The 22,187-nt window shown below is 44.5% G+C and overlaps 1 protein-coding gene and 1 long non-coding RNA gene across 4 annotated transcripts in view; one reads left to right on the top strand and one right to left on the bottom strand.

The window, feature by feature from the left end:
- Positions 1-8,997, top strand: part of LOC141277399 (uncharacterized) — a 56,650-nt gene extending 47,653 nt beyond the window's left edge. The window contains exons 2-3 of the long non-coding RNA XR_012328749.1: positions 4,892-4,991; positions 8,781-8,997. This is a non-coding gene — a long non-coding RNA (uncharacterized lncRNA). The remainder of the gene's footprint in view (positions 1-4,891; positions 4,992-8,780) is intronic.
- The window catches only part of MAP2K6 (mitogen-activated protein kinase kinase 6), a 135,838-nt gene that overhangs the window by 69,827 nt on the left and 43,824 nt on the right, over positions 1-22,187 (bottom strand). The window lies entirely within an intron of this gene.

The following is a 22,187-nucleotide window of genomic DNA, read 5'->3' on the forward strand; positions in this document are numbered from 1 at the left end:
TTGAGAAGATAAACAAAATTGATAAACCATTAGCCAGACTCATCAAGAAAAAAATGGAGAAGACTCAAATCAATAGATTTATAAATGAAAAAACAGAAGTAACAACCGACACTGCAGAAATACAAAGGATCATGAGAGAGTACTGCAAGCAACTATATGCCAATAAAATGGACATCCTGGAAGAAATGGACAAATTATTAGGAAAGCACAACCCTCCGAGACTGAACCAGAAAGAAATAGAAAATATAAATAGACCAATCACAAGCCCTGAAATTGAAACTGTAATTAAAAATCTTCCAACACACAGAAGCCCAGGACCAGATGGCTTCACAGGCAAATTCTATCAAACATTTAGAGAGGAGCTAACACCTATCCTTCTCAAACTCTTCCAAAATATAGCAGAGGGAGGAACACTCCCAAACTCATTCTACGAGGCCACCATCACCCTGATACCAAAACCAAACAAAGATGTCACAAAAAAGAAAACTACAGGCCAATATCACTGGTAACATAGATGCAAAATCCTCAACCAAATACTACCAAACAGAATCCAACAGCACATTAAAAGGATCATACACCATGATCAAGTGGGGTTTATCCCAGGAATGCAATGATCCTTCGATATACACAAATCAATCAATGTGAAACACCATATTAACAAGTTGAAGGAGAAAAACCATATGATCATCTCAGTAGATGCAGAAAAAGCTTTTGACAAAATTCAACACCCATTTATGATAAAAAAAAAAAAAAAACCTCCAGAAAGTAGGCATAGAGGGAACTTACCTGAACATAATAAAGGCCATATATGACAAAGCCACAGCCAGCATTGTTCTCAATGGTGAAAAACTGAAACCATTTCCACTAAGATCAGGAACAAGACAAGATTGCCCACTCTCACCACTATTATTCACCATAGTTTTGGAAGTTTTAGCCACAACCATCAGAGAAGAAAAAGAAATAAAAGGAATCCACATTGGAAAGGAAGAAGAAAAACTGTCACTGTTTGCAGATGACGTGATACTATACATAGAGAATCCTAACAATGCCACCAGGAAACTACTAGAGCTAATCAATGAATTTGGTAAAGTAGCAGGATATAAAATTAATGCACAGATACCTCTTGCATTCCTATACACTAATGATGAAAAATCTGAAAGAGAAATTAAGGAAACACTCCCATTTACCATTGCAACAAAGAGAAAATACCTAGGAATAAACCTACGTGAGGAAACAAAAGACCTGTATGCAGAAAACTATAAGACACTGATGAAAGAAATTAAAGATGATACAAACAGATGGAGAGATACACCATGTGCCTTGCACTGGGAGAATCAATATTGTGAAAATGACTATACTACCCAAAGCAATCTACAGATTCAGTGCAGTCCCTATCAAACTACCAATGGCATTTTTCACAGAACTAGAACAAAAAATTTCACAATTTGTATGGAAACACAAAAGACCCTGAATAGCCAAAGCAATCTTGAGAAAGAAAAATGGAGCTGGAGGAATCAGGCTCCCTGACTTCAGACTATACTACAAACCTACAGTAATCAAGACAGTATGGTATTGGCACAAAAACAGAAAAATAGATCAATGGAACAGGATAGAAAGCCCAGAGATAAATCCATGTACCTATGGTCAACTAATCTATGACAAAGGAGGCAAGAATATACAATGGAGAAAAGACAGCCTCTTCAATAAGTGGTGCTGGGAAAACTGGACAGCTACATGTAAAAGAATGAAATTAGAACACTCTCTAACACCATACACAAAAGTAAACTCAAAATGGATTAAAGACCTAAATGTAAGACCAGACACTATAAAACTCTTAGAGGAAAACATAGGCAGAACGCTCTATGACATCAGTCAAGGATCTAGACAGCAAGATCCTTTTTGACCCACCTAGAGAAATGGAAATAAAAACAAAAATAAACAAATGGGACCTAATGAAACTTCAAAGCTTTTGCATAGCAAAGGAAACCATAAACAAGACGAAAAGACAACCCACAAAATGGGAGAAAATATTTGCAAATGAAGCAACTGACAAAGGGTTAATCTCCACAATATACAAGCAGCTCACACAGCTCAATATCAAAAAAACAAACAACCCAATCCAAAAATGGGCAGAAGACCTAAATAGACATTTCTCCAAAGAAGATATACAGATTGCCCACAAACACATGAAAGGATTCTCAACATCACTATTCATTAGAGAAATGCAAATCAAAACTACAATGAGGTATCACCTCACGGAATGGCCATCATCAAAAAATCCACAAACTATAAATGCTGGAGAGGGTGTGGAGAAAAGGGAGCCCTCTTGCACTGTTGGTGGGAATGTAAATTGATACAGCCACTATGGAGAACAGTATGGAGGTTCCTTAAAAAACTAAAAATAGAACTACCATATGACCCAGCAATCCCACTACTGGGCATATACACTGAGAAAACCATAATTCAAAGAGAGACATGTACCACAGTGTTCACTGCAGCACTATTTACAATAGCCAGGACATGGAAGCAACCTAAGTGTCCATCAACAGATGAATGGATAAAGAAGATGTGGCACATGTATACAATGGAATATTACTCAGCCATAAAAAGAAACGAAATTGAGTTATTTGTAGTGAGGTGGATGGACCTAGAGACTGTCACAGAGTGAAGTAAGTCAGAAAGAGAAAAGCAAATACCGTATGCTAACACATATATATGGAATAATAATAATTCAAAAGATGGTTGTGAAGAACCTAGGGGCAGGACAGGAATAAAGACATAGACGTAGAGAATGAATGGACTTGAGGACATGGGGAGGGGGAAGGGTAAGCTGGGACAAAGAGAGTAGCATTGACATATATACGCTACCAAATGTAATACAGATAGCTAGTAGGAAGCAGCCGCTTAGCACAGGGAGATCAGCTCGGTGCTTTGTGACCACCTAGAGGGGTGGGATGGGGAGGGTGGGAGGGAAACGCGAGAGGGAGGAGATATGGGGACATATGTATATGTATAGCTGATTCACTTTGTTATAAAGCAGAAACTAACACACCATTGTAAAGCAATTATACTCCAATAAACATGTTAAAAAAATTTTTTTTAAAAGGATAAAAAAAAAATCTGAGAGGCAGAGGAAAAAGTCCTGGATTAAATCTCCTATATAGATTTTCTACTTCTGTGTGGAGACTTCTCTAGACAAGAAATGCAAGCTATAAATCTGTTTACCAGGAACTATTGTGACATGACCTAGGTCTATCGGGAGATCCAGACTCAACTGAAAAGCCATATTGCCATGAACTTTGCCCAAGACATTTTAACCTTTCTGGACTTTAGTTCCCCTGATGCTAAAATGGAAAACATTCCATCTGTATAGTAGGTAATTTTCTCGTTAAATGGCACTCTGGTATTTGACAGGAGCACTATTCCAGCTTTATTGATAACATCATAAAGTTTCCTACTATGAGAGAGCTCGGTGGTGTGTTTATAAACTAACACCTCTTCCCTAAGGGGGTTTCTGTTGAAATTGATAAGCCTATTCCCTATTCCCTTAAATTACATTTAGCAGGAGTGTATCAGTCAAGTGACTCTTTCAGAGTGGTGACTGTGGCTACTGTTTGCAGAATGCTGTGTCTCAGTGATACTCGTGCTGTGTGGTGATATCCCTCTCAATGACAAGGAAGGGGCTCTTAGTTCACTAGTGAATTCCTTGATCACCTCATCCTGACAGTAATCTCACCTCATGCTTCTTACTTCCTCCTGGCGGATTCACCAGTCTCAGGCTAAACTAAACACTCAAGGCCACTGAGCCTCGTAGATCTAGCTACATGCCAGAAACCTTAACATTCAAACTAAACTAAATGCACAAAACCAAATACATCTCCACAACCATCTTGGGGCACTTGCTGCATAGGAAGAACTCCTGTCTCTTACTAAGGATGGTATTTTCTCTCCAGGATGCCACTCTGTTCTCCAATGCCTAAAAAATAAATAAACAAACAAACTAGGGCTTATACCAAATAACGCTCTCCCTGCATCTGTCCATGTAACCAGAACACGAGTCCACATGTGGCCATTGGGCTTCTAGCACAATGCCTGGGAAAACCATTTAGAGAATTCTCTCTCCTCCTCGCTGCAGTCTCATTCTGCGTTCCCACCCAGAATTGTTCTAGGTATGATATGTTCTAGACTTAATTTTAGCACAGGGCTGGTAACTTTGAAACCTCAGGCTCTTCCTCAAAAGTACCCATCAAGGAAAATAGGAAAAGACACAGACTTTCCCCAAAATAAGGTTACTATGGGGGGAAAAAAGAGAACATAGGATATTAAGGAAGAAATCAGGATCTAAGGGAAGTTTTGGTGTTGGGGTTTTTTGTACTTTTGTTACTGCTTTCTAAAAAACGATGGGAAATTTGACCAAGAATCCAGCCAAGGAAAGAATCCAGTGGGAGACAGAGACCAGAGAAACAGCACCGATGGGGCAAAATCCCAGGGGACGTGGTGGGATCCACAGCCCAGAGGAGAGAGTTTAGACTCAGAGAAAGGAGTGGAGGGTCCCTCTTTAAGACAAGAAAAAAGAAGGACATTAAGAGTGACAACAAAGACAAAACTCTATGTGAAGGGAAGTACTGACACATAACGGGGTTCTGCCACGATTTCCCATGGGGTCCAGGAAACACGAGGCCAAGGAACATTAGAAACAGCCAGAATAGGTCAGCAGAGGGGGTTCCTATAGTTTCAAATGAAATCTTACCAAGGACTCTTGCAGTATATGAGCTCCTGAGGAAGTAGCTAATATTCTATGAGAAACAAGAGAAAATTCCAACAAGCAACTCAGTTATGTAAGGCTGGAAAGTCGGTAGATGTGCTCTAAACCCTCCTTATTTCTTCTCAGAACCTCCCCATTCCAAAGCTGCTCATCATAAAACCTGGAAACAAAAGAGTCAGAAGTGGTTCCCAGCTCAAGAACCATCCATGAATCTCAAAGGCCATATGTGAGTACACAATGCATTTTACTCTTCAATAAATTTTAGAAAGTTTGCTACTAAAGAGTTGGAATTCTTAATCTCCAGAGTTGCAAACCCCAAGCTCTACAATAGGTCCAGACATTACCTTTTTTGAAAATGCCAAAGCAGTTAAACCATGTTACATTTTCATCAGCGATGTATGAAAGTTCCAGTTTCCCTACATCCTTACCAACACTTATTTTCTGTTTTTTGGACAACAGTCATCGTAGCGGATATGAAGTGATATCTCATGTGGTTTTTATTTGCTTTTCTCTGATAATGACATTGAGCATAATTCATGTTTATTGACCATTTATATATCTTCTCAGCGAAATGTCTGTTCAAATTCTTTACTTGTTTTTTAATTGGATTACTTGTCTTATATTATTAAGTTGTAAAAGTTCTTTACATATTCTAGAACAAGTCCCTTATCAGATACATAGTTTATAAATATTTTCTCTTGTTTTGTGGGTTGTCTGTTTACTTTCTTGATGGTGTCTTTTGCCACACAGAAGTTTTTAATTTTACTGAAGTCCAATTTCTCTCTCTTTTCATTGGTTGCCTGTGGGTTTGTTGTCATACATAAGAAACCATTGCCTAATCCAAGGTCATGAAGACTTACACCTATGTTTTCTTCTAAGGATTTTAGAGTTTTAGTTCTTACATTTAGGTCTTTGATTCACTTTGAAGTAATTTTGTATGTGGTGTGAGGAGAGGGCTTAAATTCACTCTTCTGCATGTGGATATCCAGTTGTCCGAGCACTATTTGCTGAAAAGGCTACTCTTTCCCTATTGAATTATATTGGGACGCTTGTTGAAAATCAACTGATTGTAATCAGGGTTTATTTCTGGGCTCTCATTTGATTCCATTGATGTATGTTTATTCTCATGCCAGTACGAACTGTCTTGATTACTGTAGCTTTGCAGTAAGTTTTGAAATCAGGAAGTGTGATTTCTCAAAGTTTGTTCTCTTTCAAGGTTGTGTGGCTATTCTGTGTCCCTTGGATTGCCATATGAATTTTAGGATCAGTTTGTCAGTTTCTGCATAGAAGCCAGCAGGAATTCTGATGGGATTGCATTGAATCTGTAGATTAATTTGGGAGTATTGCCATCTTGACAATACTCCATGTTCTGATCCCTGAACGTGGTATATCTTTCTAATTACTGAGGCTTTCTTTAATTTGTCTTGACAATGTAACTTTCAGAGTATAAGACTTGCACTTATTTTGTTAAATTTATTCCCAATTATTTTATCATTTTAACATTATTATAAATGGAATTGTTTTTCTTAATTTCATTTTCAAATTGCTTTTCAAATACACAATTGATTTTTGTGTATTGAATTTGTATCCTGCAACCTTGCTAAACTGGCTTATCAGTTCTAATAGTTTTTTAGTGGATTCCTTGGGATTTTCTATATATAACAGTGATATCTTTACTTCTTATTTTCCAATGTGCCTGGCTTCTATTTCATGTTCTTGCCTAATTGCCCTGGCAATATACTGTTGAATAGAAGCAGCAAAATCGAGCGTCCTTGACTTGTTCCTGACCTGAGGGGAATGTCCTCTGATTTTGCCTTGACTCCTGCCAACGCCTCATGTAGACAACCATCAATAGATAAATAAAGTAGGGTCTGGAATAGTATAGTAATTGCTCCTTGTTATTTAAAATTCCCTGAGATGATGGTAAAAGTGTAAATTGGTATAAGCCCTATTGTGGGTGGTTTGACAAAAATCTATATTACAAATGCACATTCCCTTTGTCCTAGCAATTCCACCACTAGACCTATATCCTACAGATACACCTCCCTCTTATTGAAATGATGTATGTACAAATTTATTCAATGCAGCACTGCCCGTAACATCAAATGTACAACAATAGGGGATGGACTCAGTGAAGAAGTAGGTGCAGCACATTAGAAAATAGCAATATTGGTTGCAAATGGGAGAGCAGCCAGGATATTGGAGGACGAAAGTGGGAAAAAGACAATAGACTTTAAATCTTTGTATACTTTTTCAATTTGACCCCTGTAAATATATTACCTATTCAGAAAACTAAGTTTAAAATATGAAGAATAAAATCAAATGCCATAAAAGCCAGTAAGTAGTTAATAACAAGTAACAGAACAGTCTTGAAAGGACTGGAAAGAAGTGGTGCGTGGTGGTATCCAGAGTCTTGACGTCGTCAGAACCTACGTTCTTTTTCTGAGTCTGCTGCTAACTAGAAACTTGGAGTCATAAGTTGCTTAACTTTTCTGGACTCGATTTCTTTGCCGGAAAATTCTGTGGTCAGACTGGTTTATGGCCTACACAACTAATACAGTTAACATTTTCTGAGCCCAGCCCTATGCCGCGCCCTTTATATGCCTTTGAGTCTCATAGTCACTCTACAGAAATAAGCTATTTCATCGAAAAATTAGAAAGAGAATTACTGTATGATCTAGCAATTCTTCTGAGTTTATACCCAAAACAACTGAAAGCAGAGGGTACAACGGGCTGAATGACCCCTTCCACACAATTCATATGTTGGAGTCCTAATCCCAACACCTCAGACCATAATTGGAGACAGGGTCTTTAAAGAGGTAATTAAGTTAAAATATGGTCATGCGGGTGGGTCATTAGGAAATTTGGATACTCAAACACAGAGGAATGTATTCCCATCCAGGTCTGAACCCAAAGCCCAAGCTAGAGATCCAACTTTTCCACCCTAACACTTAATTGCTTTTTATCTTAAATCAGGAAGAAACGCTATTTTTTACATTCTTTTTTTCCTATTACTTTCGAATGATTTTGTTTTCCCAACAAGCATTTTGTTTGTTTACCTGCTCTGGAGGTTTAAGTTTTCTCCAGGGAGACTTGAGTTGTTCCCTTTCTTTGTCTCTCCGACCAATCTCTGTATTCCTGACTTGTCCTACAGACTCTTATTTCAGGATCCAAAAAAGTAAGAATGAAATGGAACTTTTCCAAACTTCCCAGGGGCTATAGTGAAAGATGCCACGAGAGCTTCCTCCTTCTATGCCGCAGACTACCATCTCTGAAGTTAAATGCATCGCTACTTCTCCCCATTGCCTCAGTATCCAAAAGCTGGGCCCTGTTGGGCCAGGGCTTTGGTCTCTGAAAAGCTGAAACTAGTACCGTCCCAGGGGTTAGACTCTGCAAAGAGTCCTGTTCTCCCCGTGTGCCAAGGTGCAAACAGGCTGGGGCTGGTGGGAGGAACAGAATGTCTTATGACAAAGAGGAGGGGCGCAGAGATAGCCACAAGCAGCAAGAGGAACAACCACGGTGTTCCACGTGCTGTGGAAGGAAAGTGAAAGAACATGAAGGGGCCAAAGGGAGATGTGAAACTCTAGGAAACGATACCCAGTACTTTAGAACGCTTAGCTCTCAAGAATGTAAGCTCCATAAACAGCTGAATGGTTCTTTTAAATGACTTTTTCTTAAATTTTACAAAATCAAGTATGAAATCTTTCAACTTGGGAATATCAGGTTAACTCTCCAAACCCTTCTGTGCCGGGGAAGAGCAAACACCAAGTAACTGTGCAGCCGCAGACATATTATAGAAAGTAGAAGCACATTTCCCGGGCTTAGCTCCCCAAATAGTCTCGCCATCAGTCAGAATCTGTTACATATGGCTCCGAGAAGCTGCTCACATTCTAAGGTGGTACTGAAATTCTGTCATATTTAACACTGCTTTGAATACGCAGGCCGTTAACTAGGGCTAAGATTTATTACTGAAATAGAGTGAGTCGCTCTGGCTATTGGAGTCTCTTTCCGGCAGGAAGCAACCTGTTCTGGACATTCCGGCAGAGGCTGGGGTCACCGGCCACGCCACAGTCCCTCTGCACACTTACCGGCCACGTCGTTTTTCAGTGAACTGAACGTGTGTGCAAGCACAAGCCGAAACACAGCCTGATCGGACCCGGGAAGGAAAACGGAGACGCGTACACTGAACGTGAAGCTCAGCTCAAAGCCCCTCCCAGTCTTTATCCTCGGGACTCCAGAGGATATCCCAGCTCCGTGGTAGCCAGGCTGCAGGCTGCCTGACGCCACACGACTGAACTTGGCCGGGGAATAATCCAAGGTATCACGGCTAGATAAGGGTGGAGGAAGGTGTGCTTTGCCCACACCCTGAATTTTCCTTCCTTGACCATCTGGAGCGGAGTGTGTGCATGAGACAAGTCTGGCGGCCCCCCCATCTCCCCACCCTCCCCCCGCCCCCTCCCATCTCTCCACCCTCCCCCCGCCCCCATCTCCCCACCCTCCCCCCGCCCCCATCTCCCCACCCTCCCCCCGCCCCCTCCCATCTCCCCACCCTCCCCCCCCGCCCCTCCCATCTCCCCACCCTCCCCCCCCGCCCCCATCTCCCCACCCTCCCCCCGCCCCCATCTCCCCACCCTCCCCCCGCCCCCTCTCATCTCCCCACCCTCCCCCCCGCCCCTCCCATCTCTCCATCCTCCCCCCCGCCCCCCATCTCCCCACCCTCCCCCCACCCCCCTTCTCCCCACCCTCCCCCCACCCACTTCCTTTCTTCACGTGGCTTTCCAGTTCAGCACAGGTTTTGACCAGCTTCCACACGGATGGAGCCAAAGTACCTCCTCTCCCGTGTCTGGGCTCCTGCTCGAAGAGTTCTCAGACACCAAAGAAGCTGCTGGGCCTGCTGACACGCAGAAGCTGGGGGCTCGAGCGTGTTGGGGCCACTGTGATCAGCAAAGCACGCTGGACAGGAGTGATGAAACCCCTGTAGTGCGCAGGGCACACGACCCTGAGGTTCATTTCCGAGGCTCCTAGAGATGGTGTTAAACATTAGCTGTCGGTCTGCTGCTCTCCCTCCATCCCTGCTTCATCCACTAGTCCCTCCTCCTTACTGAGGTCGCACTGACAAACAAGTCTGTTGTACACAAGCCTCTATTTCAAGCTCTGAGTTCGGAGTCAGTATGTGTAGGTTGTGGTGCAGTCGGACCTGCCCTGGAGCCGTGGGAATCAGCAGAGCCCCGGTGCTTGAGGGGCGCTTGGAAGAATGCACGACTCTCCTATGGACATCAGCCAGCCTCCTGCGCTCAGTGCCTCCGCTGCTGGCACAAGGGACCCGTGAATGGGACGGCTCAGGTGGCAGGGAGGGAGGCTACGCCTGGGTCCAGAATACGGGCCCCCTCTTACCAACGACCTAGCCATTGCCACTGGGGATGTCTGACCAACCAGCAGTGGAGACGGATGTCAATCCCTACAGCACCTTCAAGGGGATCAGCCGGCCCCTTGGTGGAAGGTTAATTACCGACAGACCACTTGCACCCTGAAGGGAAGGAGGAGACAGCAAAATGCTTACTGGAATCCATAGCAACCCACTCCAAATGCGGGTCTGCCTTCTCTGCACGGAATGCCTCTGCGTGCGCACAGCCCAGGACGTAAGAATGCCCGACCTACCAGCGTGGGAGCCCACACCACACTGCGGCAAACCAAGGGGCTGAGTTTACGTCCAAGGAGGCGCAACAATGAGTGTATGACCAAGGGATCCGCCGGCTTGATCACAAACCTCATTGTTCAAAAGCAGCCACTTAGCTGACTGGTGGGATGGCCTCTTCCAAAGGCTCAGTTACGGCCCCAGCCTGAGAAAAGCGACCTGCTCCTCTGATTACACCTCAATTCATGCCCCATCCCTGGAATTGGTTTTTTTGGTTTTTTTTTTTTTGCAGTACGCGGGCCTCTCACCGTTGTGGCCTCTCCCGTTGCGGAGCACAGGCTCTGGACGCGCAGGCTCAGCGGCCATGGCTCACGGGCCCAGCCGCTCCGCGGCATGTGGGATCCTCCCGGACCGGGGCACGAACCCGCGTCCCCTGCATCGGCAGGCGGACTCTCAACTACTGCGCCACCAGGGAAGTCCCCCTGGGATTGTTTTAACAGCTTTATTGGAGTCTAATTGCTTTACAATGTTGTGTTAGTTTCTGCTGTATAGCAGAGTGAAGCAGCTCTATGCATACGTATATCCCCACATCTCCTCCCTCTTGCGTCTCCCTCTAGGTGGTCACCAAGCACCGAGCTGATCTTGCTGTGCTATGCAGCAGCTTCCCACTAGCTATAAATTTTACATTTGGTAGCGTGTATATGTCAGTGCTACTGTCTCACTTCGTCCCAGCGTCCCCTTCCCCCTCCCCGTAAAGACCCATCCCTGGAATTTCTGCAAGGAGACTTGCTTCCTGTCAGTGGGCAATGGTGTTGAGATCTGTGTACTAGGTGTGTTCACTGTTACTTTGTATCGCTTCTTCTTGGCCCTTTTATCAATCAATCGATCAGAGGCAGGAAATATATCAAAGTGTGTGCACATATACAGATACAAACATACAAATATACATACACCCCAACATAAAAGATCACATAGGTGTTCACCTCTGCATATGAATACACATACACACATCCATGTGCGTGTTTTAGAAATCATGAATCGACACCAATATGGCCCCTTCCAATCCATTGCCACAGAGTTCTTCTTGCTTTCTCTCATTTGCTCAATCCTATAATACCTCAGAAGGAGTGTCAAGATGACTTTCTGCATACGAGTGTACGTTTCTCATTTTACGAGTGATGAGATTTTGCCCCAAAGCTCCCCAGCATAAAGACGCCAACAGAGTGTCACACACGTTTGCCAGAACCATCTCTGGAAAAAGGCGTGGGACCATCGTGATTGGCTTAGAACAACCATCCTCCCTATCACCTCCATCTGGGCGCTGGGGTCAGGGCCTCTCCTCAAAACACAGGGAGGAGGTGACATACCAGAAGAAAATAGGGCTACTGATACAAAGAAGGCAGGGCGGCGACATAGCACGGATATCCGAGCGGCGACCAACTGGATCTGCTGCGTTAACCTACAATCCGTAGAGTGAATTGGGCAACACAAATCCTCCGAAATCATAGGGAGAATTTTCTTTGTGTGTCACATGCCTAATTTTCCGGGGAGAGGATCCTCAGCTATCATCTTTTCTCAGAGGGCGCGTGGACCCAAGAAAATGTTAGAACCATTTTTGTTCTAAACCAGCACAATCCTTAATCTTAAATTTACAGAGCACACGAGGTTTCCAGGAACTTAAACCCTAATTCAGAACATGCAGAAGTTTTTCCCAATCTCATTTATTACACCTCTGCTCCTAGGGCAGGAACAGAAAAGTGCACAGCCTTTGTCAGAATACAAATGCTTGTCTCAGTGTGAATCCTCCTTGAGCTTGTTTCCAGAGACTGATTTTCCTGGCTTCTAGGGCAATTAAGGGAGGCTAAATCCTCAGCGAATTAGCCATGCTGCCGTTCAGCGCTCATTCTTCTAAAGGAAAAGGGGACCGAGAGGGAGTCTACAAAGGAATGGGGGAAACAGAAGAGCAAATTGTTATGAAGAAGAAGAAAATCTATGGCTTAAAAGCCAAAGAACAGAAGTCAAGGCAGCTTGTCAGTTTCAATGTGTTTTCAGGGTTTTATCCCATTGGCTCCAAATGCAGCGCTCAGAGTCCTAGAAGTATGACCACCATCTGGCCCAGCTGTGGTTACAGAAAGAGATCAACTTGTCCAGAGCTTTAATCTTCCAGGGTTCCTTCAACAGTTCCATTTATCTATCTGAAAAGGCTTAATACAAAGGCATCTACTGCAGTCAGGGCAGGGTAGGGAGGAGGGTGTGGCATTAAAAAGCATGTGCCCTTGGGCATGGCCCTGAAATTTCTGCCAGGCAGACAACTGCTCTTCAGACAGAGATGAAAACACGGCTCTAGATTTTACTTAGCCACCTCGGCCACAGGGTGACCCAATAAAATGACCGTCCCACACGGGACACTTTTGAGAGTGAAAGAGGATACTGTTCACGATGAAACCAAGACAAGAGGTGTGAAGACGGGCAGTCCCAGCCAGTCAGGTGCATGGCGCCCTGCTCAGCCCGTGCTTGATAACACTACTCTCCTCTGCTTTGGTGTCTGTCCTTTATCCAGCACTTTGCATGTTGCTTATATTGTGTTAAACGTCACAGAGAATACAAAAGAGTAATGAAAATAACATAGCATACCATAATACACTGTAACATGGAGTCCTCACCCACAAAGAAGGGGCCATCGATCTTTTTTTTTAAATGTCTTTTAATTTAATTTTTTATTTATTTTTAATTGAAGTAGAGTTGATAGCCATCTGTCTTCACTCCAGCAAGACTCTGTCTTGAGCAATAGCCACTTTGGTAGCCGTGCCATCAAAACTAACTGACATTCACTCTGAGCTGAGGCAGGAGGGCCATTTGCATGCTTTGGTTTTTAAATCTTTGGTTCAGAATATATCCAAGTGACTCACTGGACTATTTTGGTCTTGGGGATCGAGCTGTATTCAGACAGTCTTGCTGCAATCACACATACCAGGGTAGACAGAGGCCCTCCTAAGAAACCACTGGAACATCTGCTGAGGCTGGAGTCCAGCAGATCTGACGGGGCACCGCTTGAAAATCTCCTGAGCCCTGATCATATTCTTATATTTTAAGTCATCTGCAAATCCTCTCCTGGGTCAAAAATCATTCGTGTACATTAACCTTCATTCTCTAAGTCCTCTTGGCTAAAAACACATTTCAAATCTAGGACTCCTGTTTCTTGCTCTCTCCATCACTGGCCAAAATAAAAAATAAAAATAAATTTAAAAAGATACCTTACCATGGAGGCTTAAAGAATAATGGGTTACTTTTAACAACAAATACCATAGGTTTCCTGAGTTCAAAAGTAGAAAATATTTATTATATATAAAGATTCAGAAAATAAAGAAAAGTACAAAGAAGGAAGTTAAAATTACCCAAATAAATTCCAACCACCCAGGCAAAGCCAGCGTTAATATTTTGGTGCATGACTTTGCAGACATTTTGGTATACATACTTATAACTATATATACTAACACAGATATAGAGTTTCCTCATAAAATTAAAACCCCACTGTGTACGCAGTTCTAATACTGCTTTTATCCCTTAGCATTTTATTGTGAATATTTTCTGCAGACACTAACCACAGTTTCATAAACTTTTTTTTAGTTGCAAAATATTTCATTCAAAGCACTGCAAACACCGGTTGTGAAGATGTCTATTTATATGTAATTATTAAGTGACCAATTGCATAGCTAGCATGCCTTAGTAGCAAGGGTGAAATATGTTTGACACTTAAAAAAAAAAAAAACAAGCTGAAAAACAATGTGCTAAGTCACTCAGCTTCACAGAACTTAGAGTCAACCCACTTAGAATAAACCAAGACCTCTGAAACGAACAGAGATCCAAATGAGGGTTGTATCGGACACATTTGCTCTAAAGGCTGATCAGAGAACATGCCCTGGAAAGGAAGATTTGCTAGATACTACAGCTTCTAGAGAAACAGAAAATCATTTGAAAATAATACGAAATCATTAAGCATCTTTAGCTTCCGACAGGCTTTGCCCTGTGCCAAGTAACGGCAACACAAAGATGACTAAGCCGTAATCTTAAGCAGGGTGCTTGAGCTCGCTGAGATCCAGCTGTGAGGAGTGGGCAGAAGGAAGTGACAACACGTCAGTGAAGAGCAGCATTACAGTTCCTGGGCAGTGAATGGATGTATTTTTCTCTCCTACTTTGATATTTTTTGATATATGTTCAATCAGTTTACCTGCTAGGAGACTATCAAGTGCAACCAACACTTTCACGATGTGCGGGCACTGTGCTACGTGCTATGGAAACAGAGATGAAAGAGACATGCCCCTGCCCTCAGGGAACTCAGGTTTTAGTAGAGACGACGGACACACAGCAAGTAATTATACTCGGAGTGACAGGAGCGTGACGGGGGAGCTCTGAGAGAACCTGAGCAACTCACCCACCTAAGTGAAGGCGTGTCTCAGGCTGGCTCCTGCAGAGGTGTGCACGGAGGTCGAGGGAGGGGGCGGGGAGAGGAAGAGGCAAGGCATCCCAGTAAAGGGAGCGAGCAAACACTGGTCAGCAGCAGAGAGGAGAGGCACGGCTGTACGGAGCACGCGAGGCGACGGAGCCAGGAGACGAAATCAGAGGTGAGCAGGCGGAACCACGGAAAGGTTAGAAGCGGCGAACCGGTGCGGCCACAGTTCTGTCTTCAACCGTGGCCCTGTGTCCTACGTCGTTGAAGAAATGGAAGGTGCGCGATGAGACCTCACCTGTCTCCCATCACAGGGTCACGAAGCGTCCATCTTCTCCTCCTTCCCTTCTCTACAGAGTAGGCAAGTCCTCTCCATCCGAGGCCCCCGCCTCCACTTGCCTCTGGATCCATCCACTCCCGTCCTAGGAAGGATTCCAGCGCCTCAGGTGTTGCTCCTCTGACAGCGCTCCCCAGCATCGCCATCATGCTACTCTTGTCTGGTTTATGCCTGTGAACACACAGCTAGGCTCCTGCACCTGCCGTAACAAATGCTTCACTTTATTCACATCCCCCTCCGCTCATAACTCCTGTTCGTTAAGAGCTGTCTGCACAGTACTGCGTTGTTTCTACTTCCTAACTTCTCCTTTCTTTGCTCAACCCACTACGATCTACTGTCCCTTGCCATCACACCCCTGATAAGGCTCTTGTCAAGGTCACCAAACACCGCTGTGGACACTTTTCTCATTTTACTCTAATCAAATGCTGGGGTAGCCAGAATATTCCCGCCCTCCAAAGACTTCCAGTTCCTCATCCGCAGAATTTGTGAACATGTGACCTTACGCGGCAAAAGGAACTTTGCTGCTGTGTTTACGGTTAAAGACCTTGAGACGGGGATCGTGACCTTACGCGGCAAAAGGAACTTTGCTGCTGCGTTTACGGTTAAAGACCTTGGGACGGGGATCGTGACCTTACGCGGCAAAAGGAACTTTGCTGCTGCGTTTACGGTTAAAGACCTTGAGACGGGGATCGTGACCTTACGCGGCAAAAGGAACTTTGCTGCTGCGTTTACGGTTAAAGACCTTGGGACGGGGATCGTGACCTTACGCGGCAAAAGGAACTTTGCTGCTGCGTTTACGGTTAAAGACCTTGGGACGGGGATCGTGACCTTACGCGGCAAAAGGAACTTTGCTGCTGCGTTTACGGTTAAAGACCTTGGGACGGGGATCGTGACCTTACGCGGCAAAAGGAACTTTGCTGCTGCGTTTACGGTTAAAGACCTTGGGACGGGGATCGTGACCTTACGCGGCAAAAGGAACTTTGCTGCTGCGTTTACGGTTAAAGACCTTGGGACGGGGATCGTGACCTTACGCGGCAAAAGGAACTTTGCTGCTGCGTTTACGGTTAAAGACCTTGGGACGGGGATCGTGACCTTACGCGGCAAAAGGAACTTTGCTGCTGCGTTTACGGTTAAAGACCTTGGGACGGGGATCGTGACCTTACGCGGCAAAAGGAACTTTGCTGCTGCGTTTACGGTTAAAGACCTTGGGACGGGGATCCCTTCGATTGTTTGCATTCACCCAGTCTAAACACATGAGTCCTTAAAAGTGGGCGAGGAAGACAGACGGGTCCAAATCTTCTTCGTCTCAAGAGATGACCTCCTCCACCCACTTGTTCAAACCAGCTGTCCTTAACCTCCTCCTGTTCTTTTGTCCTCATGTGTAGTCAAACAGGAGATCCCATTGACTTTACCTCCCAAAGTGATTCCAAACCTGCTCCTGTCTCCACCTCTCTGGCTAACGCCTCAGTCTACACCATTGTCACCTCTTACCTGGACCGGAACCACCTTCTCCCTGGCCTCCACACTTTCTCTTTCATCCTCCCCTAACCCATGCTCCATGAAGCAAGAGCAATCATGAAATGTAAGTTCGATAAAACTGCTCCTGTGCTTAGGATTCCTAAACGGCTTTGCATGGAACTTGGGTAAAATGCACTCCTTCCTATAAGCTACAAGGCCTTGTGTGAGACAATTCCTGCCCATTTCTCTGATCCCACCTTAAACCACTCTCATTCTCTTCCAGTTTCCAGTTCTTTGAGGCCCCCCAAGCTTTCACGCATCTCAGGGTCTTTGCACAAACCATTTTTCTGCCCAGAACGTTGATTTCCCCACATCTTTCCATTCCAGTTCCTTCTCATGCTTTAGATCTCAGCTTCAATGTCATCGTCAAGGACAGCCTTGCTTATCTACACAGCGAAGCGTGTCCACCCTTTTATCCTCCACCTCGAATCCTTGTTTGTTTCCTCTGTGATGCAGTGCAGTTTATAAACATGTTAGTTATTTGTCTGTGTACGTGACATGGCTTTGTTTGTCTTCAGCACTAGAAAATAAGCTCCGTGAGAGCAGAAACAGTGGTTGGTTCACTGTTTTATTCCTAGCCCTGAAAAGAGGGCGACTGGTCTGTAAGTGGTTGCTGAATGACTTCTTTAATCATTCTGGTGGCACATGGAGAGCAGATGGAGATGGAGAACAAGCCTGGAGACAGAAAAAGTGGCTGAGAGATAACCGCGGAGGTCCAAGTGAGAGAAGAGAGGAGCCTGGACTTGATCGGTAAACCGTAAAGATGGAGAGCCGGAAAAATGAGCTGCACTGAAAAGGTCTTCCTAAGAGGAAAGGCAGGTCCCAGCTGAGAACAAGAACACAGGAGAGGCAAATTCGAAAAGATGGGAAGAGGTGAGCTTGGGTTGGAGTAGAGTGAGGCTGAGGGAGCACCAGCAAACAGCTGTCTGTTTAAATCTAAACCTTCAGGAAAGGATTGGACAGGCAACCAAGATTTGAGAGGTACTGCTGTTCACAGATATGAGCATATTCACATTTCTGTAGTAGAGTGTTTCCAGGATGGTCCCAGTTGTCTCACCAAAAAGTGCAAGTCTAAAACCGTTGCTTCATCGTCAACCTAGCAGCAGCGAACATGGAAAGGGACTCAGTCCAGAGCCTTCCTCTAGAAGAACCGATCAATGCACAATGAAAGGAAACTCACCACAATGGCATTTCAGAGCTGCAAACAACCCCTTTTCCTCCTCTTCCCCCTCGATCATCCCAGACCTTCCTGGCTACAGATTTCCCGCTTCCTAACAAACATCAGCCCATGAGCGCCAAACAGCCGTGATGCCTGCAGAGCAGACCAAGGAGGTACTTTTCAGTATTAGATATAACACCACACGAGCTCAGGATTTCTCCCTCAGAGGCATTGAAACACAGATTCCAACATTTTCTAGTCTTTTCCTATGTATGTTTGTTATAAATGGTCACTCTTCCTTTTCTTAATCCCATAGTCTTTGCCTGATCGAGCAACCTTTACACCTGCCAGATGATGCAGGTGTGAGGAGACAACTGGCTGAGTGATATCCAGCTTCAAGTAGAGCAGTGACCAGCAGGACAGAGTGGTGTCCAGTCAGATGATCCGTTCATGAGTCATTACTGACCCTTACTGAAATCCACGTAGATACGAGGATGCACTTTTCTGCTTTGATAACAGTGCCTTTAACAGATTTCACGGCAGAATCTACCTTAACAAAACAGATGGCGTATCAGGAGTTCACCTGTTTACAGCTCTGAATCTATTTTTATAGATACACAGTATTCCAACGGGGAGTTTCCTACAAAATGCCCATTTAACTGATAACAAGTGAGTCACAGACCTTTGAAGCTGAAACAGGCCTTAAGGGAGTGGAAGTCATCTTACCCATCACCGATGAGCAAACTGAGGCTGTTGTAGGACATATAATTAGTCCTGTGAATAATGCATTTAACCCATACACCAAGTCTGTGAGATTTCAACTCAGGATGCGGAGAGCACAGGATTTTTGCTTTTGCTCTGACAGCAGGTGCAAGGTCTTTCCTAGATTCAAACCACTGGAAGGGATGTGGCACCGATGGCTTGAGAAGTGAATTCCACAAAGGAATTGGCCGAGGAATCGAGGTACGGGATGGGGAGAAAGATCCAGAAACTTGCTGGGAAAGCGGAGATCTTAATAAAAGTAACCATACTAACTAGCCTCTTACAATTTTTTAGCACCACTGTTTATGAAGTGCCTTTAACATAAGAGGCAAAGAGGTGCTGGCAGGGAGGGGGTAAAAGAGGAGGGCAGCCCATTTCCAAGGAGAAGGGAAAATGGCCGAGAGGAACGGGAACAGAGCAGCATCGCTAGGATGGGCGAACCCTCCGCCTGAGCCCCAGCTCCTCCGCTGTATAGTCAACAGAGTCAGCACGAGGGAGCACCGGAAGGCGGCCTTCCTTCTTTCAACCTGCTGCTAATTAGATCGCAGGGTGCTTAACAAACATCTGAATGAAGGCACATACACTGGGGATCTTAAAGCAAGATGAAGAAGTGTTTGCCTCTGCTGAGCTTTAAAGGTCAAATGAGGCTGCTTTTGATAGAAAATGCAAGAGGATGGTAAAAACGTAAATAAGGGAGCTAAGCGGGCAGGCTGTAACTTGTCAATTTATAGAAGGTAGTAACAGCATTTTATTTAAGACTTGGTGTTTGTGGTAGCCAGTTCAGTTAGCCCAGCTGGGGTCCCAACGAGGATGGAATGAATCTGGAATTCCTGCGTGGACTTTGCTCAATCTCACACGCACAGACTGCGGCTCAGAAATGGTCCCAGTCATTTAAAGGAGCTGTCTGACATTCATTATTCAATCAACAAACATTTTCAAGGAGGAGCTATTATGTGCCGGGTTCTGTGAGGGGGGTCTCTAAAAGTAAACAAAACGTCTCCTCTCTTAAGTGAGCATATAATCTAGCAGAGGATATAAAAAGATACCAAACTAAAAATAATAATTAGCAGTGATGGAGTGTTTATAAATGGGAAAGCACTATACTAAATATTATACATGTAACAACTCCTTTAATCTTCATGAAAATTCTATAGTCAACTATTACCATCTCCATTTTACAAATGAGAGAACCAGTCTCTAATAGGGGAAATAGTTCACATGCCCCAGAGCTGGGGTTTGGGATCAAAAATTTAATTTCAGAGTCCATTTTCTGGACTATGGAGTATGGTGATCATGTACTTTATCACCTAAATAGGGACACTTTTGTGATTGAAAGACAGTATGAAAAACAATAAAAATTATACAATATGTTAATATTTGTTTATTGATCAGCAGATTGGTTTCACCGTGGTGAACCTATACAATTCAAACCTGTTTTCTTCAAAATATGTATTAAAACGCATATGTATGTATATACATATGTACATTAAAGCAAAATGTAGAAAAATACTTCGTACTGATTAGCTGAACACTATAAAACGACACAAGCAGAATTATTTTTCTCGGCACGTGTTCACTTAAAAGTCAGTTTCTGAGCCATCAAGCCCCTAACGCTAGGTGTCACAGACCACAGCTTGGACCACAGGGATGACAAATACTGGCCTCCCCCCCAGGACGGGAAGGAACTAGCCAACCCTGGCCGCTCGGGTTTACCAGGAAGCAAGCACCCTGCAGGCTCTCTCTCCATGAAAGGCAAGGACAGGAGACCTAAGACGTTGCTGTGTCTGCGCCTTAACATAAAATCCCGCTTGCCGCATTAAACCCCACGCACGCATTGAGATCATGGCAGAAGCCAAGAACTGCAAGTGGTCGTCTGTGAAGCTCATCCTGGCTTGTTTTAATGCATCTACTAAATAATGACAGTTTACTTTAAAAAATAAAAATAAAAAATCTGGGGTAAATGCTAAACCAGATGGAATGCAGGACAAAGGAGTTGCCCAAGACTGTCCTGAACAAATGAGGATGCATGGTCTTCTAACTACTGAGCTAGTTAATCAACTGCCCTAACAGGAAGCAGATGTCAAAAGGAACGGCCACAAGCAAGCGGCACACATGTGCGGGAGTAGATCACCCCTGGTTTGGGTGATTAAAACAACTTTTCTTTTGCCTTTTATTATACGAAAATGTAAACATACACAAAAGAGAACCATCTAATGAACCCCTAAGTACCCATCACCCTGATGAAACAATTACGGATTCTGGGCCAGTCCTGCTTCATCTACAGCCCTGCCCCCGCTAGACTTCTTGAAAGTGAATCCCAGACATCATATAATTTCATCTGTACGTTCAGCATGTTTTCCTGAATAGTAAGGAGCCTTTGGGGAAAACTTTATCCTTGAGCTATCATTTGAGCTAAGTCTTAAAAACATGATTTCTTAAAGGCAAATATGGGGGCTTGCCTGGTGGCGCAGTGGTTGGGAGTCCGCCTGCCGATGCAGGGGACGTGGGTTCGTGTCCCGGTCTGGGAAGATCCCACGTGCCGCGGAGCGGCTGGGCCCGTGAGCCATGGCCTCTGAGCCTGCGCCTCCGGAGCCTGTGCTCCTTAATGGGAGAGGCCACAACAGTGAGAGGCCCGCATACCACAAAAAAAAAAAAAAAAAAAGGCAAATATGGAGAACAGAACATTCTAAGGGGAAAGGGAAGGAAAGCAGTAAGGACAAGAGTGTAGATGTGGGGAAGTGAGGGACTGGAGGAGAGTCTAAGTGGAAGGGAGCCCAGACTCCATGGAGGACAAGAGATGCCCAGAAACGAGGCCGGGACCCAATCACACAGGGTGACACATACAGGGAAAAAAATATCCCTGGCACAGAGACGTAAAGAAGACGAAACTGTAGTTCGGAGTGGTTAAGAACTTTACCCAAGGCCATCAAACTAACACAGGGTAGAACTGGGAGTTGAACCTGAAGTCCTTTAGGCTGCGGGCCTAGAATTCACTGGAAGAAACCATCCTTATCATGGCCCTCGGGGAAAAGTAGATGGCTCAACACAAACCCAGTAGCACTCGATAGCACACTGTGTTCTGCTGTCATTTTATGGTAGGACTGCGTGTTCTGGAATCCACAGAGAGCAGCCAAGCATCTCCTCATTGCTGGAGTGTTCTTGCGACACAGGTCAGCAGACCAGGGTCCATGCCCCCATCAAGAAGATGCTAACCTGCTCCCTGCTAATAACTGAGGCAGAGGGCCTCTCGTTCTCCCTGGCTGTATCCAAAGCCAGCCTGTAAAGGGTTCTGCAATGTGCCCAGGGGTCTGCGAGGAAGCGGGACGGCCCGAGAAGGAAAATGCAGCACGATGTTTGCACATTGCGATCCCAAACGTGTGTGATTCATTCCAAATGCGAGCTGAAAACCTCACTAATTGCACCTTCCTTTCCAAGCTGCCTGATTTCTAATTTCTACACGTAAATTCTGACTAAAATTGACATCGTGCTTTCTGCAAAAGAAAGCAGTTTGACTGCCAACCACGGAGGGAAAGTTCTGAAAGGTGGTACACAGCTGGGTTTTTT

Source organism: Tursiops truncatus, chromosome 20 (assembly GCF_011762595.2).
Source record: "Tursiops truncatus isolate mTurTru1 chromosome 20, mTurTru1.mat.Y, whole genome shotgun sequence".
Lineage (NCBI taxonomy): Eukaryota > Metazoa > Chordata > Mammalia > Artiodactyla > Delphinidae > Tursiops > Tursiops truncatus.